The sequence below is a fragment of the Ambystoma mexicanum genome, chromosome 8, assembly GCF_040938575.1.
Source record: "Ambystoma mexicanum isolate Mex_15411 chromosome 8, UKY_AmexF1_1, whole genome shotgun sequence".
Classification (NCBI taxonomy): Eukaryota; Metazoa; Chordata; class Amphibia; order Caudata; family Ambystomatidae; genus Ambystoma; species Ambystoma mexicanum.
This window is the reverse complement of record NC_090929.1, coordinates 1,348,484,594-1,348,508,297: the sequence shown is the minus strand read 5'-3', so window position 1 is coordinate 1,348,508,297 and position 23,704 is coordinate 1,348,484,594.

Genomic DNA, 23,704 nt, shown 5'->3' with positions numbered 1-23,704 from the left:
GCAATTGCCATTTAAACATGGTGTAGAAATGTTTTCAATGTGGTTTTCTTTTAAAAACATGTTAGAGACAGTGCTGCTATAAATGCAGATATTTATATATTTTATTATCTGTCAGGCAAAGACTCATAGAAATAAACATGTTTAAACACACAGCATTGTAAGTAAATGGGTGGTGGTGAATGCTACAATACATGGCATTTCATGAAGTGGTTACAAAAGAGAATATGATTATTGAGAAGCTTATTATATAGTAAGCAGCAGTAATCCTGTTTATATTCATCTATAAAAGAGTTGGAATTTTTTTTAAAAGTATAATCATACCTGTGCTTTGTCTTGATAGATGCAGATGTTCGTGAATCTGCAAAAAGAAATCTTGGAGATTTGTATAGTAGTTTTTGATGCAGGTGCTTGTGAGAAACAGAAGACAGGTACTCTGAGAGATTAAGAGTACATCTGAGGTGTTGAACTAAGATGACAGGGTTACATGTACAGTTTTTGGATATGATTGGTATTTTGAAGGCAGCCAATGAGGGAGTGTTAGACACTTGAACATGGAAAGGGTAGAAGGGCTGCCCTGTGCTACGGGCTCCATGGACACTGCGGTAGTCTGTGGACAGCACGTACCACATCTGCGTCTTTCTAGGATGCCTGCCATGGAAAGGGGACTGTAGGGATTAGCCAATGAGGGGTTCTGGTTGTGGTTTACAGGAAGAGAAGGTAGTTGGTGTTTTGATTGTTGTGTTTAGGGACGATGGATATGGCTATTGCTACAAAAAGGTTCACTCTGTGGATGTTGGTAGATTGTTGGATGAATAATTTGAAAAGGTGCACTGAGTTATGTGGCATTTGCAGGTTGCATTAAAAGATGTGTTCCAAGGCTTAATGGAACTATTTCCATGTGGAAAGATAATTATTTCAGAATTACATCCAAGGGAAGTATGTAGATGCCTAAATGTGTTTTGTGCACAACTAGAAGAATGTAGGCACCTTGTAAATCAAGGTGTATGTGTTTTTTTAATGGTGTAGGCAAGGCATCTTTTGAAAATGAAAAACATCAAGTTGGATGATGCAAACAATGTTCGGGTTATGGAGTGAATTTTCCTGATTTTGGGAATCAGCTGTGTCTTGTAAATATTCAAAATGCACTGAGAAAGTGTATGTGAAAAAGATGTACATTGCAAAACAACATATTTGTAAGTAGTAGGAAATAAAAATCAGAAACGCAAAACAAATTCAAAAACTGAAAAAATCAAATAAATGGCCCTTTTAAGAGCCACCATTGTACAATACATTGGGCCTCATTCCGAGTTGGGCGCAAAGGGATTACCGCCACTGGTAAGGACACCGGTGCTGGTAAACCCTTTGCGCCCTATTCCGAGGTCCTTTAGCGGGACCCTCCTTTAACGCCTGGTCTGACCAAGCATTGTGGACGGGACCCATTAAGGGACTTCAGAGCTAATAACGGTACTCCAAATTGTGGTACCGTTATTAGCTACTTCCCCATTCCCATTGAGCCCTATGGGGGCTGGAATGGGAATGGGGAATGTTTTTTTCAATGGGGATTTACCGGTCCCTCCAAGGTCGGAATGGACCGGTAAGTCCCCATTGAACCAACCCGGAGGCGGTACGTGTATGGGAGGCAGCTATGGAGATAATTGCTCCATGGCTACTACCATACTCGGAATGAGGCCCATTGTTTAAATTAAGTGTAAACCTCCCCACCCCCTTCAATTGAAAGTCCGTGTCTTTGAGATAACTGGCATGGAAAGGGGATTGCGGAGACTGCGGACAGTCATGATGTCCACGGACAACAGGCGATCTGCCAGTCAGGTTTCCTGGGTGTGGTGTACATGAAGAGAGGGTGGCTAGAGTTTTGTTTGCTGAGAGGATTGAAGATGGCTATGACTATGTCTTTCAGGAGGCAGAGTGTGTGGATTTTGGGGGACTCTTGGATCCATCAGATGAAAATGTATGCTGAGCACTGTGGATTGGCAGAAAATTAATTTAAAGTGTCATGTTATGGAGTGCGAGGAATGAAATGGCCTGACTTACTCCTGTTTTGTAAGAATATAGTTCACTTAAAACATCCAGACATTATTGTTGTTCATAGTGGAGAGAACAGTTTACGGTACGTTACCGGGATTTCATTGCAATTTGCAATGAAGGATACATTTGTAAAGTTAACGGAAATGTTTCCAAATTCGAAGATTATGTTTTCAAGCATTGCTGAGAGACAAATCTGGATGCAGTCAAATTTATTTTGTCCGCAAATGGAAAAAGAAAGGTGCAATGTCAATAATGCTGTGTGTGCTTTTAAACGAGATGTTGGCATGACATCTTTTTATAATGAGAACATTACTTTTGACGCTGGCAACATTTTTCAGAGAGATGGAGTCATCTAACTGATGTAGGTAATTAGATTTTCCTGGAAAACGTCCAAAATGCTTTGAAGCAATTTTTGTGAACATATAAAGTATGGATCTAAGTATTCTATAATGGTTGAAATAAAGAAAATGGAAAAACCATTGTGAAAGTTCGAAGAAATAATTAAGTGCAGTAAAATGTTCCTTAGTTTAGTTTGTAAAATCACCATTTCTTAACACAAAACAATTAAAATGTTTTTAATTCTCCTACCCTCAAGGCTGGATTTTTTTCTGATGGCCGGGTTTTACCGTGCTGTCCATGGACTATGAAGGTTGCAAAGTGGCATGTCACTTTTATTCTCACTTCTATTTATTAACTATGAAAGGTGGCTCCTAAAGGAATTTTTTTTAGGTGCTTTTTTGATTTTACTTCTTTTGGGCTTTTTAAAGTTTTTTTGCAGCTGAGTCAAGGTACGGTGGGGGAGGGAAGTGAGTGAAGGGAGGGAAGAGGCACCAACTACAGAGATGGAGGGGCAAGTGGACAGTGGAAGATGTTGAGAGTGCCTTAAATTTAAGGTAGAGGACAGTGTTTCTCGTGCTCCTTGACAACTGTCACAAAAGCACTTTGTGATGCCATTTGTGATGTCATCTTTGATGTCCTGGGTGTTAGTTTTAGCAGTGCATGGAGCTACTGTGAGTTATGGTTGCATAGCATACCATAACTGGCGTATTTCTCAGGTTTTTCAAATTTACTTGTAACCATAACGTCCCTTTAACAAAGTTTTTTTCACTGAATTCCAGTGGTTTTTATAAATATTTCATAATGTTACAGCAGTGTATGGAAGTTATTAATAATTCATTTTTTAACATAAATTAAAATATTATGAACATCCTTTACATTAAAATAATATTCTACCCACCATGAAGCAGGCTTGTGTCCGTTGACATATCTGGAAGCAGGTGGCAGCATCTGACCTGAAAAACAAAGAGGACAACACAATTTTCATGTTTCCTTTTTACACAACAAATATACATACCCCAACATTACAAACAGTCAATACAACGCAAACATACATTTACACACATGTATATGTCCCCATAGTTTTGTACACATTCCTCAATATTAAGGATTATACCAAATAGAAAACATAACTGTACACCTTATTTACGGAATGCATGTCATCAACATTTAGGAACTGATGCACCACATAGAAGAAGAAAACAAACAATCTGAAACTAGTAAGTAAATATTCCTTCCTTTTTATTGTAAATGCTTTCCATAGGAACTAAATAAATGTAAATAATATTTTAATAACTAAAATTACTCATTCAATATTGCTACAGAAACGGCAAACACACTTGAATGGCTTGAAGAGTACTTTTCTAAAGATGACATGACCAGTGAAGAATGTATTAATGGTAAATACACACAAATATGTTAAAATGCACTTAAATAATGTATGTTAATAATCAATTATTAAATTACATCTTTTACAAATATTTTTTCCCACACATTCAAAGAAGAAAAAACACCTTATTTATGAAGTACGAATTGTAAATAGCAACGATGGACAAACTGAAACTGTTTAAACTAAAATTAATAAATTATGCACTCAGAAGTCTCAACTACAAAATCAAGTTGCTGAACTGTCTAATTATTTTGAAAATCATGTAAAACGTAATATTAATTTTAATTGGCCCACATGTACCTGTGACCCTTTCCCTCAACAATCTCCCCAATCATTGCGAGAAAGCTCTCAAACACTTGCGCTATGAAACACTTGTGTGCAAGTGAGATATAAATAAAATATCAATCAATCAATCTCATAATAAACGTGTTTGATGAAATGTTTCTCCCAAATTCCCCCAATCATGAAGGTTTAACCTCCAAATTCCCCTATTTATGTTTCCTGCTCGAGTTCCCCTTTCCTTTCTTAAAATAAGTAATTATAAATGTAATCTGCATATATTAGTCCCACAAATTATTTTTTTGTAAATATATAATGTTAATAACAAAATGTAGTGTTCCAATGCTTGTAAAAATGTATTTTTGACATCCGTGAACTATAATAATGTCTGTCTCTGCATATTTACATGTCAGTGGCACAGTATGGATGTTTCAGTGTCTGTGGATGTGCCGCCTACTCCGTGGTGCAATCTACGCACTTTAATGCGGATGCCACACTGTCCATGCTATATGTCATAGATCATGTGCTGGTTTGCAGATTTTGTGCATGCCTGCAGACGTCCGAGATCTAAGTACGTGCTAAACAGATATCTTTAAATTCCATGTGTGGCCATTCTAGGGACTTTAAAGCGAAATAACCACAAAGATCAAAAATAAAAGATCGACTGCAGTATAATTTTGAATTATGAACATAAAAAATGCATATAAATTAAAATGCCAAATTCCTTCCCTGCGGGGGTTGTTTTGGATCAGGGTTGCAGTGGTATAAGACGACCTAGCTACTACTGACAGGCGAATACAAATAAATGTGATTGAAAAAAAAAGAAAGGGATGTGCAAAGTCTCATCAGCATTATAACAGCTTTATATTTTTGGCGGCAAACTTGCACATTACATATTTCATATGTGTAATTACCATTTCTTTGATACATTCTACTTCTGGATGACCTAATCTTGCGTGATCTTGAGCGAGATTAGTTAAAGTGAAAACTTCCAAACTACGGCAGATACAATGTAAGTAGGCATGCCTATTATGTTTCAATTTTAACATTAAATTATTAATCCCTCATTAATGTACTTAAGTAAATATTTCACCATAACGTGTTCTGCTCTCAAGAAGCCCACTCAACATTTTCGTGCATTAAAAGTTTTACACTTCGCACTTTTATGTAGCGTTGTTTTCGTACTCGAAAATACAATTTCACTTACATCTCTTTAGAGTTAACACTTTGCCCTTGCACACCTCTTACACACATTGGAAGTCCTTCTGTAAACTTTGTACAACATTTTATTGATTTTAGTAAAGCCTTTGACATGGTATGTAGGCTGTGTCTTTGATCAGACCTTACTACATTTATTATTTCTTTATAGTCTGGTACAACAGTTAGAATTAAGGTTAATAATGCACTTACCCGAGATATCGTTACCAATGCTGGTATCAAGAAAAGGTGTTTATTAGTCCCAACTCTGTACAATTTTTATGTATCAGATATGGATCAATTCATAAAAAGTTCATAATTTTCCACCAATTATCAGGAACACAACAGTACCATGGATCGTCTATACTGATGATACTATCATTATGGAGAGTACCCCAATAGGGCTACAACGACCACTCAATGCATTAGCTGGATAGACCCAAAATAATCACCTTCAGATAAATTGTTTAAAAAACAAAATATTAATGTTTGGACCTAAAAGTAAAACAACTACATCCGCTTTGTACATTAATGGTGTTAAATTGGAGGTAGACGATATGTATAATTATTTAGGAGTCCCTATCAAGAATGCTCCTTGTAAGGATTTTTACTGCACCAATTTACGTTTAAAGGTGTTTAAAAAATTGCTCATTCTTAGGAGTATTATGTATAAGAAAAGCGGCAATAACATTGAGGGCCTCATAAAGGTTTATACTAGCACTATCATTCCTTGTATTATCTATGGACTATCGAACATACCGGTAAGTAAATATTAAGGGATTGTGAACCTTGCGTCAAAAATTAAGCGCACTTTTTAAAGTGTTCCTCAGACAGTTCCTGTTACTGCACTTCGTATGGAACTTAGTATAACATTGATTAGATCATATACAATTGATCCAGAAATGTGCTTTATATTTTATCATCATTTTGATTTAGACAGATGAAAAATCGATCCATGGATTTATGGCGGAACAATATAATAAAAATAGTAACAATCTCTTTCTGGTTAACTTGATCGAAACTGTCGAGGAATATTGGAAGCTTCTTAATTTAGACTTGAAGGAGATTTTAACCAATCCCAATAAACTCATCCTCATTAAGAAGAAAGCTAAAGAGTATGATTTTTGTATGAATATTGATTATTTATCCAAGTTCATAATGTACAAGGAATATAGTACACAGGACTGTAGATGAGCAGCTGAATGCCTCTGCAGGAGATCCCGCCCGCATTTTGCCTTATTGTTGGAAACCAAAAATTCTGTCATGCGCAACACCAGTAATGGTACCTATTCCACAAAGAGCCTTTGAGACAAGGTACCCCTTGAGAAAACCCTATCTGATTTATCCCCGTAGAGATGACAATCTCTTGGAACAGATCCCCGAAGGAATATGAAGATGAATGAAAGAGAAGATTGGTGATGTTACGAGAAGCGTGATGCACTAAAAAGAGTGGCTGATCAAGAGGATGTATAGTCCTTATAGAATATGATGACGAAATAAAGAATTGAGTAAGCTTTCATGTGCAGAATGAAGATTACACGTGTGAAGAGCACTGCAGAAAATGCAAGTCGTGTTATAACTGTACAGATGATGTAAACGCAAGTAGGCTAAGTAATCATAAAGGCTGGCTATACGTAGTGAGTAGACTGCAGGCGGTGCCGCCGGTATATAGAATCAGGATATTTGATGTCACAATTTTAGTAAGCTCAGACCCATGGAGAAAGAAGGATTGATAGCTATGCATATTTCACAGCAAAGAAATAAGCTGAAGCTCGAAGGTAGACTAAGAGAGGCAGTCTGGCCTGGTGTCAAACGATGAAACAGCCAAAACTGGTTATCAGTCCTTGAAGAACAATGAATGTGAGACACTGAGGCATCCCTTGTTAAGTTGCAAATAGAGAACACCATGTTGCCAAGTATCTTTATTTCAGACAATGAAATTCTATAATATGGGCCAAATCATGCTCTACTATCACATGAGTCCAGGATCGAAATAGAAGTGGGCAAGCAGACCAGGACTTTGATACACACATGCTCACACTCCCTTATATTACCAAAGTAGAGAAGCTACTACAAGGCCACGTTCAAAGACAACCTGAATAGCAATGACGATGGATGTCAGGATAATTGGGTGAGGAAGCATGGTCAAGTTCACCCACCAGCACCTGGGGTACCAGCTTACGTGCTGCTATTGAGGTGAATGTTCCAGAAGGGTACAAGCATGCCAACCAAATGTAGGAGGTCATATAACAAATGGCCTTATAGTTTAAGAGCCAATGATATGCTGTGTAGTTAATAACTGTTGAATATGACTTGCACTGGGGTGGGCATAAATTGTCCACCTGACTGTAGAGACTCAATCACAATACAATCCCTTATAGAAAGTATACTTAGATGTTCCACTTAAGCTAAATAAAATCTCACATAGGTTTTCTTAGTATGCCACGTACTATGACGTCACATATGACCAATTTTTGCTATATAAGAATGTTTTTTATGAAATTCATTGAGCGAGCTTGTGCAACGTCCATTGTAACTTCCTGTTTTAGAAAATTGAATATACAACAGTCTATTGAGACATTCTTTGCCAACTTCCTGAGTCGGTTTTATCATATGTTGTAAGAGTTATTCTTCATGACCCTCCATTGAACAATGAGTTACCTCAATTAAAAAGGACAATAAGGGTTCAGGACTTTACACCGGGTGCACCTTGCTTATATCTTACCAAAATTTGCTCTAAAGAAGTTAGAAGATTTATAACTTATCTTAGTTTTAATATCTTACCAACTCTTTAGAATACTGGGCATTGGGCACAGATTCATAGAGAGGAAAGGCTTTGTACTGCTGCCTGCGTCTCTACTGAGTGAGAAGTCAATAGTTCTAAATTGTCATTGGTAATGCTGCTTAGATACCATGATCTCTCTATCAATAAATCCCTGATGTATGTGTGTACCTCTTCCTTGTGCAAGATTTAATTTGAAATGGGTTTTTAATGTGTGTTTATTTATTTATTGTAATTCTTGTAAATGCGCCAGATCGCCCGCCTCAAGGCATAAAGTCATCATCAACTTGTTCAGATTCCATTGATTATTCTGGAGCCAAGAAAATAACCAAATGTTATTATCCTGGATAAATATATTCAATTTCTCCATGTTTTTATTACTCCATGTAATCGTATTTCCTGTGAGGTGGACGTGGACTGGTTCATTATAATGGGCTATGTCATATATTTGGGAAGTAATGAGTGACCATGTCAATACTGCATGGTCACTAAGAGTATTAAATGAAATTGTCATAGGTTGGCAACGACTCCATAATTCATAATCCATAATCCATATGTACATAATCCAAAGAGGAAGTACTGATTATGTTAGTCCATGTAATACCATTAGTATTAGAAGTACTTCCATTATGATTAAGACATAGGGTGTCCCAAATGTAAAAAAGTTACGTCCCAAATGTAAAAAAGCTGTGCCCATTTTCTCCAATGATCTTTCGTAGTCAATATCACATCAAATTACTCATGATATGATAATATATGATATGATATGGCATCTATAATGCGCTTATACACAAGTGTTTCAAGGCGCAACGAGGCAAGGGAAGGAGAACAGAGGGAAGACAGAGACAACAATCTTACTGGGCCATGTGACATTTAGATAGTGTAAGTGCAGGAGAATGAGGAGGGGGAAAATGTGGGGGATAGGGTGAGGGGTACTGCAGTATATAGGATAAACAGTAAAATAAATAAAACAATAAATAAAAATGCGTTCTGCTGGTGACAAGTACAAGGGTAAGTGCAGACATCAAGTGTCAAGAGCTGGTAGGGGGCTGTAGGGAAACAGAAACAGCCATGGAGTGCAAGGGTTTCCAGGGGGGCAGGGCAGGTATGCAACTGGTGGGGAGGGGACCTGGGCCCGAGATCAGAGGGTAGCTAGGTAACCAGTGCAGTTTCAGCCAGGAAATCAGCAGGGGAGAGGATGAGAGAAAGCAGAAGCAAAGAGGAAGGCCTTGAGGGGCTTCCAGAACCAGAGATGGTTCTTCTCAAGTTTCAGAGAGGCAGGCAGGCCCCAGCCAAAGAAAGAGATCCACCTTAAGCTCATTGCTTGGAGAAGCGACTGACCATGAAGGAGTTGGAGGCAGATGAGTGACGAGCTCGAGAAGGAAGATATTTAGGAATAGAGAGTTGAAGGTATTGAGGCCCAGGCCCCAGAAAGCCTTGTGGAAAATGCAGAGGGTTTTGAACTTAATCCTTGCCACCACTAGGAGCCAGTGCAGAGATCTTGTTGGGCGTCATCAGTGAGGAGTAGCTTGGGTCTCTAGGCCCGGCAGACTCGGGACCCAGGTCTGGGCATACCCGTCCCACTCGGGGTGACTTTAGCAAAACAGAAAGGTGATGGCTGGAAGGTTTTGAATTAATCATAACCACGGGCAAAGCTCTGGGCAACCCTCCAGACCATCGTTTTTCAGCCTGCCAAGCCATTACAGAAGGGGAAAAACCATATGCAAATCACGCTTGGTCCTACCCCAAAAGGGGCAGTCTGTATAGGCTCAGTAGCGTGGAACCAACAAATGTGTTACGTGGAAAGTAGGGCAGCATCTCCTGCGAACCTGCGTCGCTCAACACTGCGGCCTTGTCCCTCATGGGCTCATACCATTAATTCTGAGTGAGATTGAGTTTCTCCAGATTGGGGGTATTCAAGTCCTCACCAATTAGAAAATCTGAATGCCAGACATTAATTATAATATCAATTGCATGTACAACTTCATTTACATTTTTGTCACCAGGAGGAGAATATACTTTGATAATCAATATGTTTTTTGAAAGTGGAGAAAGATGCAAAATCCCAAACAATACATGGTGAGAATTACATTCCAAACAATATGGACTAATAGATAGAAATAATTGAGCTCCTATAGCTACACCACCCATTGGCCTGCCTCATGGTCATTTAATTGCATGGCGATAGATAACCTGTATAGCCATTAACTATGAAGTCATTTACTGCCCATGTTTCTTGCAACAGAAAAACATGACGAGAGCCAAAAAGAAATGAGTTATATACTCTTGTATTCCAACATAACCAATTTACTGAAGTGAAATTAAGACATGGTCCGAACCTCGGATTATATAGGCTTGGTAGCATGGACGTAACAAATGTGTTATGTGGAAAGTCGGGCAGCGTCTCTGCGAACCTGCGTCGCTCACCACAGCGGCCTTGTCCTGTGAGGGCTTTGCCGCAAAGGTTCCTGAAAGTCAGATTATATAGGCACAGTAGCGTGGATGTAACAAACGTGGTACGTGGAAAGTCGGACAGCGCCTCCTGCGAACCTGAGTCGCTCAACACTGCGGCCTTGGCCCTCATGGGGTCAAACCATTCGTTCTGAGTGACATTGAGTTTCTCCAGATTGGACATATTCAGGTCTTCAGCAATTAGAATGTTGTCATTCGGAAAATCCGAATGCCAGACATTAATTATATTATCAATTGCATGTACAATTTCATTGACACTTTCGTCACCAGGAGGAGAATATACATTGATAATCAATATGTCTTTTGAAAGTGGAGAAAGATGCAAAATAGCAAACCATACATATTGTGAGTTAAATTCCAAACAATACGGACTAATAGATAGCAATAATTGAGCTCCTGAAGCTAGACCACCGATTGGCCTGCCTCATGGTCCTTAAATTGCATGGCAATTGATAACTGTATAGCTATCAACTATAAAGTCATTCACTGCCCATGTTTCTTGTAACAGAAAAACATGACTAGAGCCAATAAGAGCCTGACCTTACGCATGATTAAGAAATTAGTTGTATACCTTGCATTCCAACATAACCATTTAATTTAAGTGAAATTAAGACTCGGTCAATTGGTACTAGAGGAAAGCCCATTCCCACTAATGTATTCTTTATGCTGCATATTGCTCCTCTCTTTCTGTTTTATAGTATGGCATTTGATTCTTTGTGGATATTTATTGTGGCCCTTGGATGGTTCATTATATCTTGTTATAAGTTTATATCCTAGCTTTAATAGCAAGTCTGAACATGAGTACAATAACTATCCCATTTAGGTAATTCTAATCTCTGTATATCCTCATTTAGATGCATAGAGAGACAAGGAATGGAATTCCATAGTGCTAACAGTCTGGTTCTATTTAGGAAAAGACTGTCATTGGTGTGATTTATTTCCTCCAATTTTGCAAATGAACTCAGCTCACTCTACACATCATTACCATTTACATTGTTAAGTATAGTTAGTTTCAATGGGCTATGTTCAATTGTATTCGTAACATTTTATAGGGATGTTTCAACGCGCTTCCGGGTTAATTTAAAATCAACCCTAGCCTGTTGTAATTTTCTGGAATTATCCACTGTCTCCTGAAGTGGTTGTGCCGGTCTACCGGAGCCAGAAGAATTTGTAACACACTTATCCAGTGGGCCTCTAAGATCTACCTGTTTGATTTCCCCATTATCACTGACACATGTAATAACAGTGTTAGAGGACTTCATTACAATGGATAAGTCAGCCAAATCTTTATCATTAACTATCATTTGAAATGTCATCCTATGTACTGTACTTTGTAAGGGAGGTAAGTGTGTATACAATCCTCCTGAATTCGTTTTATTTCCTTTAGTAGTTATAGATTTTTTCATCATCTCAATTTCCTGACACAGAATGTCAATGGCATCTGGTTCATTGGTAGCATAAACAACCACCTGTTCCTCAGTCACCCCTGCCATTCTAGTCAAAGTGCTGGGTTGAATGTTATCGGTCAATACCTTTCATTCAGTGGACTGTAAATCCTGTGATTAATTAATGACCATAGGATCTTTGTTGAGAATATCAAGAGGGCTACAGGAATTAGCCGTTAAGGGTACATATACCCCAATAGGACCCCTACCATAAGCTATTCAAATTGCTAGTGATTTAAAATCGTGTTGATCTTCCACCAGCCTAGTACACAATTAAAAATTAACAGACATGGTAAGTAATATAGAATGAAAATTAGCCACTTTTATCCTTATCTTTCATTACAGGCACATTTGGATATGGATTATTTAACTCGTCTTCAGTTTCATAAGCCAGTCAAATTTGAACTTGCAGATAGATTTGTTGGTTTTATAAAGTCCAAGTCAGTATAGGGTGGCCCCAATGAATTCCTTTTTAGGTTGATACAAAGACTGAGTGATCCATTATTATCAAAAGTAAATGAGTGTAAGGTATCACTCAAAGCTACTTTGCTAGGAGTAACATTTGGTAAATAATTTCAATCTGTTGTGAGATAGTTCTTGTTGGGGGAGCTTTAGGGCTGAAAAAATCTGTTATAGGACACACTAGGTTTACAATATCATTCTTAATGCCCTTCACATCCTGTCTACCCTTTTAAATTCTTGGGGCATTTTTCAAATTGTCATGAATTTCTAAAGGGCCCCTCATCCTTTTTCCCTGTCTCAAGGTATCACTCCTCAGACCCATACGTTTTTGTCTCTTTTGTAGGGTCATTCCAAAAGTCTGAATCACAAAGTCTTCAAGCTGCTTCAAGCTGCTTCACCCAAACTCTTCAAACAATAATAGGTTAGTCAATATTGAGCAGACACATAAACAATAATATAGAAAAATAGAAAACAATTAAAATAGCCACTGCGCTCGGTCTATGAGAGTTACCAATTAAATGGCAGTACATTCATTGTTCATAATTCGATCTGCAAATGTCCTAATATGAATTTCGAAACAGAGCACAAAGGCACCCTGGCCCGTAGTCGCTATGTGTAAATAGTATCAAATCACAGTGTGTGTAGGCATTAAATAGTCATTAGGAGTAATAACACAATTAACCAGAGGGCTGCACAGAACAGTGTCCTCCCAGAACACAAAGAACACTTCCAAAGCCCTGGTCCCAACCACTCGCACTAAATAGCCACCCCAAACAACACTGGAAAGAAAACCGTTGGTACTGCAGGAGCAGCTCACCCTCCTCCTGACACCGTCTACTGCAGGAGCAGCTAGACTTCGCATCATCCTGCAAGCCTGCAAGCTTGGCCTAGAAACATCTGCCTGTTGAATCAACACTATCACTACCATTCCCACATCAGGAGACCCACCTCTGGAAGAGACCCTGATATTTCCTTGCCTGGCTGCCTAGTTCGCCATTACGCTGCACGTGGAGCTGCTGCTCTGTTAATTGTTCCCCAAGATGGCTGCTGCTGGCTCGAGCAATATGTTTTTAATTTGGTTGCCTAGCAACTGCTCTCCGTTTGACCGATAGGCTTTGAGAGTCATAGGTAGGTGGAAGCCCGCCCCCCACGCCTAAGGCACACAAGCACAAGGCCTTCGATGTCTGTGCCTGTCTGGGCCTTACGGGCCGTCGGCCAGCCATTCTGCCGTGTAGCCCTCAACTTCCCCTCTAATGTATGCACTAGCTCCAGGACATGCTCATGCTGACTCGACACCCAAGATACCAAACCAACGCGCCTCCACAACCTCCAGCATTGCAGACTTTCTGCGAGCACAAGGTGAGCAGAAGTATGCATCACACATCTCCCTGCTCACATCCACACCCATCTGCCAACAACTTGCTCTGCACGCCCTGTCCCTTCCCCATTAGGCACGCCCGCCTCCAAGCCCGCACTATTTCTCTTCCCCGGCCTGCTCACCCCAGCCCGCTTACATACAGGAACCGACATCTAGGATACAAGCTATTGCCACTCCCCCACCACACATCGGCTTGCGATATGTGCAATTCGCTAGCCACTCCTCATAAACTGGAGTCTGGCCGCAATCAGATTATCCACAACTCCACGCAACGCCGCACCACGATAAATGTGTGCTCAAATATCACCTCTGTTCGTGCCGCACGGTTCGGCAGGGCTATTACCTATAGCTACCTGCCCCAACCTACCAATACCAAGTGCGACATGCTTACCATTCACTCCCATGTAAGGGCTACACACAAAAACATCATTAACAATGCCACCGTGAACTGTATGCCCTGTATAACCTACGCTACTCCATCCATCCACAATGTTATGACTGTTGTTGATGACATTTGTATGCCCCCTCAAAGCAATGCCTCACTTCAAAATCCAAATGATGCTGTTGTAGGTACTTGTATGCCCCTCCAAGCCAATTACTTACATAAGAATGTAAATGATGCTGTTGTAGGTACTTGTATGCCCCTCTAAGCCAATGGCTCACCTAAGAGTGTAAATGATGCTGCTGTAGGTACCTGTATGCCACTCCAAGCCAATGACATGACACCATCCAACAATATGAATGTGATTTATGAATCCACCTGCATGCCCCCTTTGCCTAAGGCCATGAACACCACCTGCAATGCGGACAATTCACTTCTGCGATATACTCTTATCATTGCCCGCTCTATCAACACCCACGCCTTAGACATGCACAACCTCATCATCACATACAACATCTACATCCTCATGATAACTGAATCTTGGTTACACAAGGCCTCTGGACCTGCACTGTCCCTTGCCTTACCGCCAGGGTATGCAATCTTTAGACAGGATTGCCACAATAATGGTGGAGGCATAGCTCTGATAGCCAACAACTCTCTCTCTATCAGAGAAAGATATGGACAACAATAGCGACTACTTCCTTATTAAAATCAACCTCTCCCACCACTGCACTATATCTTTGCATCTTGTCTAGCGCCCCCCAGGTCCCTGGGGTGGCTTTCAGACAGCCCTCACCCACCTCCTCTCTGAAAATCTGAAAAACTCCCCTAAATCCATCTTACTTGGAGGGTTCAATGACGCCAAAGATTCGGCAGCCAAGTCTCTCAACACTGCACTGGAAACCCTAGGATTCAGCAATACCATATACAGCCGCACCCACATTCAAGGCCGTACCCTTGATTGGATAGCCCAACATAACTGCCCCCTCACCATCACTGGCAATGCTCCTATCCCATGGTCTGACCACCATGCCATCCACTTCAATATTCCCACTGCCAGAAACAAGGACCTCACCCCACCACCCCTGCCCAAAACACTCAGCAGCTCACTAAGGAAAGGATACTGCCATACCTAAAAGGTCCAACCTTCAGACCCCCATTCTCGGCTGACCCAGAAATTCTCACATTCAACTATGATAAGGCTATCAAATCAGCAGTCGAAGCAATCGCTCCGCTGCACTCAAAGCTCGAAAAACCAATCCCTCCAGTCACACTAATGCCTGGTTCACCGCTGACCTCTTGGAACCCTGGACTAATAAATGAGCAGCCTTATCCCTATGGCAAACAACCCACACGGACACAGCTAAACTAGATTTCAAAATCTTGTCAAAAGAAGACAAAAAAGCCATCATTCAAGCTAAAGCCATCTCATTTGAAACTAGCATCCTTGAAGCACAATGCAACACCAAAGAGATTTTCTGCATCTTCAGAGACTTAGAAACTCCAACACCCCGCCCCCAAAACCTCCCTAAAGACAAGACATGGTGCTAGGAAATCAAACAGCTGTGTTGAATAAACTGACCACCCTCCAAACCAAAATCCAGACAACCCAACAGAACCTGGCGAAGACACCTATCCCTATCACCACGCAGTCACCAACCTCAGACACTGCCAACTCATTCTCTTTCAAAAATATCGAGGAACAAGACATGATCAACATCATGAAATCCATTAAGACATCCAATTGTAAAGGAGACATCAGCCCTGCCACAATCATCAAGGACTGTGCTAGTTCCCTCACCCCATTTCTCACTGCATTCGTCAATGCCTCTTTTACCATTGGGAAAGTTCTGTCCTGCCTCAAGGAGGCCTGGTGCACCCTCTGATAAACATAAAACACACTTTTGACCCCACCTCACCCAATAGCTATAGGCCCATTACCACAACAAACTCCTTGGGCTTTGTCAATCAGGCTTCCACCCAGGGTACGACGGTGAGACAGCTCTACTTGATTTGAAAAAGACGATGGATGATGCAAGAGACTCGGGCAAACATGCTCTTCTCCTTCTCCTCGATCTCTCAGTGGCATTTGACTGTGTAGATCACAATGTCATATGCCACCACTTAACCTCCACAGCCAAATACTCACCTGAAGCCTCTGCATGGATCTCATCCTTCCTTCAAGGAAGGACCATTCAAGTTTTTTCCAACATAGCCTCTGCCTCGCCCACTGTCATACTATGCAGCGTACCACAATGATCCTGCATCTCACCCACCCTTTATAATATCTTTACACGTCCTCTCTTCTACATTCTCGACTCACTGGACATCTCCTACACCAACTACATGGATGATACACAAACCATTCTCACACTGACAGGCGACTATGACACTGACTCCAGGACCCTCAATTAAATCTACGCCACCATCCAAGCATGGATGGCGACAACCAGACTCTGTCTAAACTCAGACACAACTGAGCTGCTCCTGATAGGACCGACTGATACACTCAAAAGCCTCAATTCCCAATTTAGCCATTTCATCTTTGAAGGAATCAGAATCCAAGTCGCAGACTCATTGAAAACTCTGGGAGTTTATCTTGACTCCAGTCTATCAATGACCAGGCATGTCAACGTCATCGCCTCATTGCCAGCCTACCATGCCAAAATGCTAAATTCAGTCAGCCCATTCCCCTCCAAGGACAACTGCATCACCATTGCTAGAGCCATTACAGGGTTGAGACTAGATTACTGCAATGCCCTCTTTCTAGGCACATCCCAAAAAAACATGGATAAACTACAGGTTATCCAAAACAACTCCCTATGTGCCACCATCAGCATTCCCAAAAGGGAGCACATCTCTGCCGCCAGGAAGCAAGCACACTGGCTCCTAGTCAAAGAGCCAAGTACTCTTCAAAGCCATAGCCTTGACCCGCAGTTGCATCCACCTGACTGCCCCTCCATACCTATCTGCTAGAATACACCTCTCCACATCCACATGACTGACCAGAACGCCATACACAAACATGATCACATTACCCAAAATTAAAAGAGCCCAAGCAGGAGGGGCCAGCTTCCCCTACCTAGCAGCCGAACATTGGGCCTCATTCCGAGGCTGGCGCTATCCATGGAGTAAATAGCACCATGGTAAGCAACCATGGAGCTATTTACTCCATGGAAATCCGGCATGGTGAATGGAGTAATTACCGGTCCATTCCAAGGTTGGAGGGGCCGGTAATTCCCCATTCACCATACCGGTTCCCCATCCCCATTCCTGCCCCCATAGGGCTCAATGGGAATGGGGAAGGAGTAAATTACGGCACCGTAAATTACGGTGCCGTAATTTACTCCAAGGTCCCTTTGCGGGTTGGATTTTTAACGCCTGCTAAAAGCAGGCGTTAAATGCCAACCCGCAAAAGGGAACTCGGAATATGGTGGTAAGTGTTAACGGTCACCGTTGCCATTAACGGTGACCGTTAACCCTTACCGCCAGCCTCGGAATGAGGCCCATTGTAATTCCCTTCCACCACCCGTGCGAGCTGAAAACTCTCACCTAGCATTCCAAAAAGCTGTAAAAACGTGGATCTTCGCCTGATCACCTCTCACCACACTCTTCTTGCCTGGAATTATACCTGGACGAAAATGTGTACTATATGATATGTAACTACTATGTACACTACTAATACTGGGGCTCATTACAAGTTTGGTGGTAGCCTTGCTGGTAAAACCAGCAGGCTGCAGCCAAACTTGTGATTTTTTCTGGCACCGTCGAACGGGTAATTACCAGTTCATTACGGCCCCACCAGACCGTAATTGCCTATTCTTAGGTGCCAGAAAAAAAATGCTCCCCATTCCCGTTTGAGCCCTATAGGGCTCAAACGGGAATGGGGAGGCAGATGCACCGGTACTATTCAGAATGGTGCCTGTGCTTCCGACATGCACTGCTCGCGGGTACCGGTACCGCCGCCAGGTCAGACCTGGCGGGCGGGAAGGCACCCGCAAGCAGAACTCTTAATTTTCTGGTCTGGTAACAACGGTACCGGCAAGCTTACCATGATTTAAACAGCATGAAGCCACTAACTAAAGAAATCAAGACATCAAAAAGTACTTCTAAACGGTTTATAGTCATAATGCAGAAACCAATAATGTCGAAAGTAATTTTTTAGAAAAAAAAATGTCGAAAAAATAAATGTAGAATTTTTTGTTTAATGCATTTTTTTTCGAAATGCGGGGGTTCCCCGTCAACCCCCCTTTTTAATTTTTTTTTTGTTTTACTCATTTTTTTTATCCCAAACCCCAAAATACATATATAATTTAAAAAAACGGAATTTGACATTTTTTTTTTCGACATTTTTTTGGGGAAAAAATTGTCATTCGACATTAATTTTTTGAAAAAATGACCGACCACCCTTCTAAACATATGCAAAGTGATGAATCGTTTCACACAAGCAGCCCAGAACCATGTATCAATGAAAAGGCTTATAAACAAGAACAAATAAACATAATTGCCATAGACAATAATGAGTGAGGCTATGAAGTGGTAGGAGACATCATTATAGCAAAAGAAACCTTTATAATTAAAAACGTACCCAACAAACTTTCAACCAAATGTTCTTCTTGTACAAACAAGCTGTCCAGTGCCCAAATAGACCTTCAGCTCAATATGTAACTTACACGGACAATTATTCAAATGTTTACTACAATTCCTTAATCACTATGCAAAACTAAAAAACAAAAGTAGAATCAAAGCTTTACAAACCATGGACTTCTACCCAGTATACATCCACAGTGGAGTACAAGGACATTCATTAGCCTGCATTTCAAGAACTGCTTGCAAAAGCACCTTCCATCACATCAAAATGTTAGCAACACACCATTACGCTAAATGAAACCTTGTCCATAGATTGTACTATGCAAAATGTCCTGCTCTCGAACTCCACAAATGAAATAACATTCTCTGGCATGGAACAGCCAAAGAACTCCTTCGAGAAATAGAGCACATCCAAAGTAAATATTTTAGAAGTGACGCTGACTTTGAAAATTCAGTAACTTTAGAAAACATTAGCGAAAACCTCACAAACACTAACCTCCTTACAAACACATATAGCAACATTTTAAAACACATCTGCTGAAATGCCAGGCAACCTATGTGTCTGTTGTCAAAGAACTTTTTATAAAAATTGTAAAACAATAGTAGATATGGCCTACACAATACAGGACAATGAGGAATCCCAATGGTTACAGTTAGCTTTATATCTAACAACAGAAAAAAAAATAACAGACTCCTCAATAGTTTGCACATAGTGCAACACAAAGCTGGACAAAAAGCAAATGCCATCACTGGCTATCGCTAGTAACTTAGAAAAATCATCATACTTCCTAAAGCTCTACAACAACTTGAATGAGAGCATCATAATCCAAACAGTACACCCATTTCAAGCTATAATACTCCCTCAACTCTATACTGCCAACATCTGAGATGCTAAAAGACATTTGTGGCAAAATAGTATATTTAGAACTTAAAGAAAATGTAGAAATTCTAGGAGTATGATGGCCAATAGAACAAACTTTGATTGTACTAGTTAATTGTGTACCAAGAAAAGACAAACAAATTTGGCAACAACTAGTCGACTTAAACAAAGTTAGACAAGCCCTACAATATCTTAAAGAAAACAATGAATACTAAAGAGATATAAACATAGAAGAAAACATAAGAGAAACCACCCAAATAATTGAAGATTCACTACAAACTGGCCAATTTGAACGTGTGGATCCTGCTACTGCATCCAATATTTTAGACCAGTATACAATTTACTCACAACATTCCAAGACAACATAGAAGATGTATTAGAAAGCATATCAAATCTGTCAAGCCAAAGGATCTCCAATGAGTATATGGGAGAAAAGAATAGAAACACATTCATTTCCTCTACTCTTTCCTACAGAGAAAGGAGGAAAATATGATGAAAGAGCCACATTAATTAGTGCATCAGAATATCGCTCTTTACAAATGTATTCTGAAGACCAATCATTCAGACAAAATGTATAATACATTTTAGACATCCTGTTTGGAAGCAAACTAGCAACTCTATGTTATGGAGTTGCACACACATTAGGAATAGGCTATGTTCTCTTAAACATGTCAGCTACCCAACTGCTTCAAAAGGTAAAAGACAAAATACATTGTGCAATCAGGTATCACACAAGTATCACACATCTCTTGGCAGACATGCATGTTACAAAAGAATACTGGTTCAGATGACACACTGATGTACTTTTACATGCTACTGAACCCAGGCCCACCCACATGTATGTTACTTTAAGTTGTGCAGAATATGCATGGGATGACTTGAATGCCTTCTTGCACACTGCAAACCAAAATAAAGAGGAAATAGACAGAAAAACACCAGACCTTTGTTCTCTTTACCCTGCTTCACTTCATATTTTTTTTTAAAAACTACCCCACCAGTTCAACAATAATATCAATCCAGAGGAGAACCACACATCCACATGCTTTTGTGGATAAAAGATGCTCCCATAAGTGGCCATGACAGTGATGCCAATGTGTTACACTTTATTCAAAAATACATTACCTGTGGCATCAATTCAGAAACAACGCATATTATCTATGGAGAAAAGAGGAAGACGTGTGAGGTGACCATGTAGCTGGATTCAAGGCAAATGAAAGCAATATAACAAATGTCAATTTTAAAGAATAACAAACATATGTTGGACAATGAATGCTGTTGGATCCTCAACTCAGGTGGCCAGGGAAAGGCCAACACTTTGGGATCCTGACCTTGGGGATGGAGATGTGAGGGGGGGCAATCACCTGGTGGAGGGTCCTTGGGGATTGAGGAGAGGGTTAAGCAGGTGAGACATGGTATCCCCCCTTTTATGGTGAGAACCAATCTTACCCTCCCCCTGCCTATACCGGCTGTTGCAAACCATATCCCCTCAAAATTTCCCAATTCAGACTATTATAGTACTGAGACCAGGAATGGGCGACTATGAGTAATGCACACTAATAAGCTATCCCACCACGCTAGTACTGGGACAAAGAGGACAAAGAGGAGGCCTGAGGATTGTTGTGAGGAGCAGGCATGTCACAATAACTATGGTCAGGCAAAGAGAATGAAGAACTGCTGTTAAATGGTTGCAGGTGTATAAAAGACAAAGAAAGCATGAGAGAAGAGAACCAGCTGGGCAGGCGAGCACCACAATCTGAGTTGGAGCAGGTAGAGTAAGAGCCGGTGAAAAGGACGCTGACAGCAGAGAAGCCAGAAAGACGTTGAGGCCGGGGCCAGCCGTGAGAGAGTAGGGAGCTGAGCAGAGCATATTGCTGTGTGTTCCCCATTGTGAGGGGGTAACACAGAGAAGCCACTGTACGCTGCCGGAAGGTCTAGAGGAAGTGAGCGTTGTTCATTGGAGCTCTGCGGTAGAGAGAGTGGAGCCTGTGAGAAACTGAGAGTGAAACCGGAGCACCCAGAGGAGCGGCCACACACAGTTGAGTGGCAGGGTAGCATCTCTCAGGCCGGGGCACTCCAGGGGCATGGTGTGTGTAATGCCTGATGCCGGTCAGGCAAAAGTCTATGGAAAAGGGGTCTTGGGACCCAAGCTGAACTATTGACTACCGAGCAAGTTGGCAAGCATGTAATGGAGTTTTGATTGTTATGGAAAAATGAGTCTGGAGACCCAATGTGAAATATTGAATACCAAACAAGTTGTAAAGATGAGAATATCACTGTAATTAAGAGGTTAGTCCCCCTGTAGTTGAGGGCTGGGAAGAACGTGAAATTTAAATTGCATACTTTGTTTTTCTTTGTGTAAAATTGACTGTTTGATGGAATTGCCTTTCCAGGGTCAAACGCTAATTTCATAACTGGTACTCACCAGTAACACTCAGGACGTGCCTACTGAGCGAGTTGCTATTACAAACCACTACAGCTGGTATTTACTGGGGGTCACTCAGCACAATGTAGAGCAACTTGTCATTGTATTGAATTGTGAATCTATTGTGCAACGAGTAAGCACTCGTATAGAGATTTCTTGTGTGCGCTTTGCTGAACAGGAACTACAGTTCCCAAGAGCACTTGCAGGCTATTTCCAGAAACGTCAGGAACTTCAGTGCTGGTGCTTCTGAGGCAAGCCGGTCTGCGCCGGTCCTGCCAATCCCTCTACATTAACCCATCAGTCACCCCTGACTACTGTAAGAGGTTAGTCCCCCTGTAGTTCAGGGCTGGGAAGAACGTGAAATTTAAAGTGCATACTTTGTTTGCTTTGTGTACAATTGACTGTTTGACGGAATTGCCTTTCCAGGGGCAAACGCTACTTTCATAACTTATACTTACCAGTAACACTCGGGACGTGCCTACTGAGGGAGTTGCTATTACAAACCACTACAGCTGGCATTTACTGGGGGTCACTCAGCACAACGTAGAACAACTTTTCATTGAATTGTGAACCTATTGTGCAACAAGTAAGCACTCGTATAGAGATTTCTTGTGTGCGCTCTGCTGAATGGGAACTACAGTTCCCAAGAGCACTTGCAGGTATTTCCAGAAACGTCAGACGCTTCAGTGCTGGCGCTGCTGAGGCAAGCCGGTCTGCGCCAGTCCCGCCGATCCCTCTACATTAACCCATCAGTCACCCCTGACTACTGTAAGAGTTTAGTCCCCCTGTAGTTCAGGGCTGGGAAGAACATGAAATTTAAATTGCATACTTTGTTCTTCTTTGTGTAAAACTGACTGTTTGACGGAATTGCCTTTCCAGGGACAAACGCTACTTTCATAACTTGTACTTACCACTGACACTCGGGATGTGCCTACTGAGCGAGTTGCTATTACAAACCACTTCAGCTGGCATTTACTGGGGGTCACTTAGCACAACGTAGAGCAACTTGTCATTGTATTGAATTGTGATTCTATTGTGCAAAGAGCAAGCACTCGTATAGAGATTTCTTGTGTGTGCTCTGCTCAACGGGAACTACAGTTCCCAAGAGCACTTGCAGGCTATTTCCAGAAATGTCAGGCGCTTCAATGCCGGCGGTTCTGAGGCAAGCCGGTCTGCGCTGGTCCCGCCGATCCCTCTACATTAACCAATCAGCCAACCCTGACTACTATAAGAGGTTAGTCCGCCTGTAGTTCAGGGCTGGGAAGAATGTGAAATTTAAATTGGATACTTTGTTTTTCTTTGTGTAAAATTGACTGTTTGACGGAATTGCCTTTCCAGGGGCAAACTCTACTTTCATAACTTGTACTTACCTTTAACACTCGGGACATGCCTACTGAGCGAGTTGCTATTACAAACCACTACAGCTGGCATTTACTGGGGGTCACTCAGCACAACGTAGAGCAACTTGTCATTGTATTGAATTGTGAATCCATTGTGCAACGAGTAAGCACTCGTATAGAGATTTCTTGTGTGCGCTCTCCTAAACGGGAACTACAGTTCCCAAGAGCACTTGCAGGCTATTTCCAGAAACGTCAGGCGCTTCAGCGCCGACGCTTCTGAGGCAAGCCGGTCTGCGCCGGTCC